Below are 6898 nucleotides of genomic sequence, written 5' to 3' on the forward strand. Positions count from 1 at the left end.
TCCTGGGCTCAAGCAAACCTCCCATCTTAGCGTCCCAAAGTGCTAGGATTACAGATGTGAGCCACCATGCCCAGCCAAAATAAATTATATTTTAAAAAGTAATAAATATGACATTTTATCTTGAATTCCTCTCCTCTATTTCCTCTGCCCTACCATGTTACCTGAAAGTAGAATGATCATATGTTTTAACAAACTGGAATACTTTTGAAAGTGAAAGGAGGCCCTATTAAAAATTATCCTAGTTCAACATGTGTAAGCCAGGACTTCTAAACACTGTGACAATTAAGAATGATGAGAGATTTCATTCTATGGCAAATAGTTTCTTTTTTACTAGGGCTGATAGTAAATAGAACACAAATTTCTTATATCTTTAGTACTACCTAATTTCCCTACTAATTTTTCCCCTAAAGTTGGCTTCCTCTAGCTACCAAAATGTATTCTTTAGGGGAAAAGATATTATGAGGCATCAATGGCTGAATATATTACCCTCTCAGGAGTATTTATATTTTAACACAAACTGTGTCTCAGTGTAAAGGGATGAATATCTAACTGTAAAGTATCAAGTATAAGCCACACAGGTATTTGGGGAAGCCAAGAGGCTCCTCCACACCTGTAAAAACATACCACCCACAAATAAGAAAAGCCCTACTTACCAATTCACCTCCAGCTATAAAGGCAACTGAGACTAACAGGTTATTTGGAAACAGACATTGATCAATTCGATTGAAATTGTAAAATATAAGTCAAAGGAAACTTTGCAGGTCTCAGCTCTTAATATTTTTTCCTATTAACAATTTGAAAAGTTTTCATCAGGAAAATGGTCGTGGTACATAATTGTCCTTCTTGTAAAAGAAAACCTGAATGCCCCATCAAAATGAATCATATTTGTATACACAAGGAGTGCAATGCGCACTACCCGAAGGATGGACATATTTGAAACACGGACTTGGGGGGAGGGGAACCAAGGGCAACACATGTAACCTAAACATCTGTACCCCATAATATGCTGAAATAAAAAAAAAAAAATGAATCATCCAATCTAGAAGAGGGTTACTTCAGATGAAGAATTCTGACATCAGGCTGATCACAGGCACAAGTGAACAGGCATTTACCTAGATCCGTGATGGCACAGAGCAGACTTTGAGACATGTTTAATTAAATTCAGTAGTTAGTGAATAAGTGAGTAAATAAGTGAAGTCTCATAAGTGAGTCTATTACTAGAGATTGAGTCATATCCGAGACTGACCTACCCAGATAATCTGATTCCAAGTGATATACCCTTCTTATGTGTAAGATTCACTCTCAGACTTGGAAACGTAGTATCACTGAACAGAGGAGAAAAACTATTAAAGCAAAACAAAACTGCAATCAATGAAATTTATTCCCTTAAACTAGAAAGAGGAGAGAAAAATATTATTTATAAAAAGAAAAGAGGAAGAGGGAAATTGGGAGTTAGAGATGGACACATTCATGAAATAGAAAGCAAGAATCACTTCTGAGAGTAGAAAGATGAATAAAAAAATGAAATGCTTTAAAAATAGGGTAAGGATGTTGAGAAGATTGAGTGGAAAACAAAGAAGAAAGACAAAAATAATGTCTGTTTTTATTTTTATTAACTATAAAATGAATGCTTCCGTGAAAAATAATGTTTAAAAACCATATGACAAAGAAAAAGTTACAAACAACAGTATTTGAAAAAAAGAGAGAGAGGAGCTTCAGCGTTAAGGAATAAAAATGTACAAACTTATTACACATAAGAGGAAGAGATATAACTTCAAAATATATGAGAGTTGATAAAGTAATGCAGAATCAGCAAAGGAAATGTGACTTGAAGTAACAGATAAGCAACAGAATCTATCGGAGAGAAAAATCCAAGCATGACATTTTAAAATTAAGCATAATTAGATGGAAGGAAAGCAAACATCAGAAGTGATAAAGGCAAATACACAGGACCATGCACAAAAAATAATGATAGTAAAAGAACAGAGAGCAGAAAGGAGAAAAAATAAAGGGAAAAGAAATACAAAGAAAACAAAGTAAATTTTTTTTATGCAGAAAATTCTACCCTACAACTTCCCATTTCCATACATACACTCTGTAAAGAACCAGACGCACAACTCTTTTCCCAGACATTGAGAATGTCTTTGCCCCCAGACGTAACCCCTAAACCCCCCTTACAAAAATTCTCCTCTGTGTGCGACCATCTCCTGGGAAAAGCAACTGTTCAGGCAGCAGTGCCTGGGTTGGTCCTTCATTAGAATAGTTCCCACAGGCATGTGTCCTCGCTAGTCATACACAGGAATCCCATATGGCACAATCTGGATCTCGTGGAGGTGAAATCTGCATAAAGTAGGACAAGGCCAGGGCCAGCACAAAAGCAGAGACATGCATGTAGTGACATTGGCTTCATGCCCTCTGACCCAGCTCTGTGTCTGTTCCCACACTTCGTACAAACCCAGGCAAGTGTGTCCGAGGGCCTGTAGGTAGCAGCAGTCTGTCGCAGGATGAGGATGGGGCTGAAAGGAAGCCCAGAATTAGTCCCCCGACAGTGTGCGGATCAATTTTAAGGCAGTGGCCTGTCATCCAAAAAGAAAACCTACGTGTGGCTGCAATTAACCCCGTTAGCATGTGTCTAGCATTGTCCTACTGCCAAGCAAATGACCCTGCAGGAAGATGACCAGAGCAGAATATTCCTCTGACCTGAAGATAACAGATTAGCTCAGTCGTCTGCTATTTGAAACTGAACTAATGGAATTAAAGATTTCGTTTGTGTATGTATGCCTGTGTGTGTGTGTGTGTGTGTTGGAGTGGAGTGATCTTTATTGTTGGTTATTGTTATTGTTTTCTCTTTTTTTTATCATTGTTGTCCTCATTTTAAGTGAACTCACCTTGAAATAAAGCTATGTTTATATCTGCAATTCCTGGGAAAATAAATAGCTAATGGTTATAAATCAGTACATATTATGGTATCATAAATTATTTTTAAATAGTCATAAACTTAAACATATTATTATAACTAACAAGCATCTCTTATTAGAAGCCATATGAACACACACACACACACACACACTGAACACCACTTCCCAACTGCTGGGTGTAGAAGAGCGAGGCCAAAGCTGTCCTCCCAACTTGGAAGTCAGATCTCTGGCTTGTGCCAGTGTTTGTGTGTTGTTCAGTGCTCCTTGAGTGAGACACTAGAAACATTAAAAAAGTGTGAATTAATCAATCCTTGGTATCAGCCAATTACTTCATAGTTGGTACTTTTATAATTACACTTCAAAACACATGAAAAATTATGACTGAAGTGCACGTTTTAATTCAGGGGTGGGCATTTTATTTTTTTAAACAAAAATGCCTCCTAAATTTTCCTAATTTTCCTACATACATTTAAGTACTTTGATGCAATACAGTTTCAAACTTTCTTATTCAACTTTTTTCCTTTGCTGGTTTAAAAAATTATATGATTATTTCAGAATCTTTACTTTGATAGAAAAGAAATTTTAAACCTTCTCCAGCAAGCTTTCTGATGGCCATTGCATGCTTGAAAATTAGTAAGGGCCCCATGGAAGGGCATTTAATTATTGAGGAATAAGGAAAAACAGCCATCTCTTCTTGCCAGGCGTCCCAGTCTCCTAGGAAATAATGGCGTGGAGGATCCCCCGACTCACAGCCCTCTCAGTGCTCTGGATCCTCATCTAAAACAACACTCTGAAGACTATTCAGTCTCTGTTTGCCATGTATTCTCAAACATGGCACAAAATCCAGACAAACTGCCGCACTTGAATTTCAAGACATACCACTCAAAATGGGACAACAGAAAGCTACTGCATCGGGTACTAAAAGACAGCAGAATTCATTTGTTACGAAGCTGCAAACACGGTTATGATATTAATAAATGCCCGCTCTGCATACCCTACATGGCTGGACACTTGGCAGGACTGCAAACCACGGAGTCCCACAGCCCACCCCACCTGCCCCACTTCCCGCTGCAGTGGAAGTGCTGTTTCCGCGTTCTTGTTTTGCCAAAATATGTCTGACCCATCCCATTGCGGGGCACACGGTGGAAAAAGAAAATGAGAAAGGACGGGGGAGTAGGTGAAAGATGATGGGGTCTACTGTTTTCCAACATACTTAATATTATTAATTAATAATTTGAAATCACAGAAGGGAATTTTTTGTTTTATTTTCTGGTTGTTTATTGGTTGTTTGGTCCACATAATCATTTCTAAGTAAGAATATTGCTTGAGCATTGTATTACTTCAAGAAAGTTTTAAGTATATTATATTAATATTATCCACAAATTCCTTCCAATGCTTTTAACGTATATTATAGTGACTTCTAATCAGATTAAAATTATATGACATATAGGTTGCCTATCATTGTCTTTATCAAGAGTTCCACAAGATGTGTTTACTAAAAATGGTTTCCAACCTAGTATGGTTTTCTTTTTATCAAGTAACTTAAATTTAAAATGCAAGACAGCAAAAAAAAAAAAAAATGCAAGACAGCTTCTGTAAATAGACAAAATTCTATATCTAGGACTCTACATTTTTGCTAAATTCGATATTCCAACAAAAAGTTTGGGAACATTTAATGTGTGGTAAGGCCTTTGGCACTCAATTGAAAGATGGAGTGTGCTTATGCTTGCACGCAGTTTACTGCCATGAAATAATTTGAGAGATATCGGGATTGTCCTCCATCAAAATAAACCTCCTTTGCTGGGGGTGCCCAGAATTATTCTACCCTTAATATTTCATTCCTTTGAGCAAAATGATACCAGCTCCAAATGTCTATATCTTTGATAAGATATAGATACCCAACAGGGAGGATTCTGAGGGACCCTCTAACACCTTAATGTTAATGAGCAGCCTGAGGGCACTGCCTGCCCCAATGGGAAGTATCTGTGGAAGAAGGGAGCAGGACCAGCCCTGAAAAATATTAACCTCACCCTTACACTTAAGAGCTATTACCAAATTCTTGGGGTAAAACTACAGTACAGCCAGGGCCACTCTCAAATCCTGGCAGATGGCAGGAAGGCTCAGTCATGACTGAGAGCGTCTCTTCACTTACCCACAGCACCCTTAGTAAGCCTGTGAGGAGCACTTTTTGGTCTGTCTACATATAATTCTGAAGGACTCGGGGGTTTTTTTTGTAGTACTTTTCACTTTATATCTCTTACAATATAAAACTTACAATGTTGGCCAAGCATGGTGGCTCACGCCTGTAATCCTAGCACTCTGGGAGGTCGAGGCAGGAGCATCGCTTGAGCTCAGGAGTTCGAGACCAGCCTGAGCAAGAACGAGACTCCGTCTCTACTAAACACAGAAAAAATTAGCTGGGCGTTGTGGCACATGTCTGTAGTCCCAGCTACTCGGGAGGCTGAGGCAGGAGGATCGCCTGAGCCCAGTAGTTTGACGTTGCTGTGAGCTAGGCTGATGCCACGGCACTCTAGCCTGGGCGACAGAGCAAGACTGTCTAAAAAACAAAAAAGCTTACAATGTTCAAGTTAGATTTTCAAAGCCACTCTATCTTTCCTTAGACAGACGTCCATCTGTTCACAGCTGTTTTCAGATGAGAACAGGGCCTCAGTGGTCTCCTCATTGACAGTGACTTTCCCATTTTTGACTCTCCACTGCAACACACTAGAACTATGAGCATTTCAGTCAATTATCTTCGAAATCTGTCCTAAGATTTCTCAGTTTTGCTCCTGACATGTTTTCATTCTCTCAATGTTCGTTTAACAGAAAGTATTTTAGGATAGGGAAAATAAAAGTTAACTTCTTTTAGAGTAACGCTTAAAGTCACACCCTCCCTAAAACCCCATACCTGAAACAATTAACAGACTGATTCTAACGCACTGAAGGGTGCATCCTTTCTGTGCCATGCCCGGAAGGGCTCTTGCAAATTCAGAAAGCAGCCCTCTCTCCCAGCCTCCCATCCCATCACCTCAGCAACAGAAACCCTCGGATGCACAGGTCACTCCACTGAGGCTTTGACAAGAACACATTCCCCATGGGTGGTCTGCCTTTTACAAGTGTTTGGGCACAAATACATTAATGTGGCCTTTTTTTAAAGCAGCTGATCTTTCTGTGTGTCCAAGGGAAAAATCATCACACCAGTTCTCTGCTCTTTAAAAAAATACTGTTCTTAAAATCTAGCAAATCCAACCACACAATTTCAGATTGTTGTTGACTCCTGGATTCCCATCACCCTTCTGCCACCCAGTCAAAAACTTATGCATTTTATTCATGTTTTCAGCTCTGCTGTTCTTAGAGCATCTCCATGCTTTGCTGCACTGCAACGATATTTAGTGTCCTGTCAGTTCCCCGGTGGCAAGGAGTGCAACCAAATGGTTTGCTACTTAATCGGCACAAACTGCAAGCACTTAGAAACCAGACACAGAAGGGCTGTTCCTGACCGCAATATCAAAATGCATTCTAAATAAGTAAAATTGCTTAGCTTATTGACAAGCAAAATGTGTTCTTAAATCTTTGTTCTAAATTTTAAAAAAACAGTATTTCAAGAGCCAGCTTTATACAGATATCTACAAATGAAGTTAATTCAATCCAGATGAGACACTGGGCACATTTTTCATATAACAGGTTGTTCAGAGTCTCAGAAAGTATTAAAATATTTTCTTGATGATTGGAAGGAAACATTATTTGCAACAGCTGTAACCTGAAGGCGAAAATGCCTAATTCACTCGTAGATTATTAAAAAGCAGCAGGATGTACTCAAAATGAAAGGCCCTTAGTTCTTCAGATTGAGGTGACTGGTTAAGGAGAGAAACGATTTTCAAGGGTTTGTTTTTTTTTTTTTTTTTTTTTTTTTTGAGACAGAGTCTCACTCTTTTGCCCGGGCTTCTTAAAGTTCTGGCGGTTTAGGAAAGAGGCTACCA

Source organism: Propithecus coquereli, unplaced genomic scaffold (assembly GCF_000956105.1).
Source record: "Propithecus coquereli isolate 6110/MARCELLA unplaced genomic scaffold, Pcoq_1.0 Scaffold22, whole genome shotgun sequence".
Classification (NCBI taxonomy): Eukaryota; Metazoa; Chordata; class Mammalia; order Primates; family Indriidae; genus Propithecus; species Propithecus coquereli.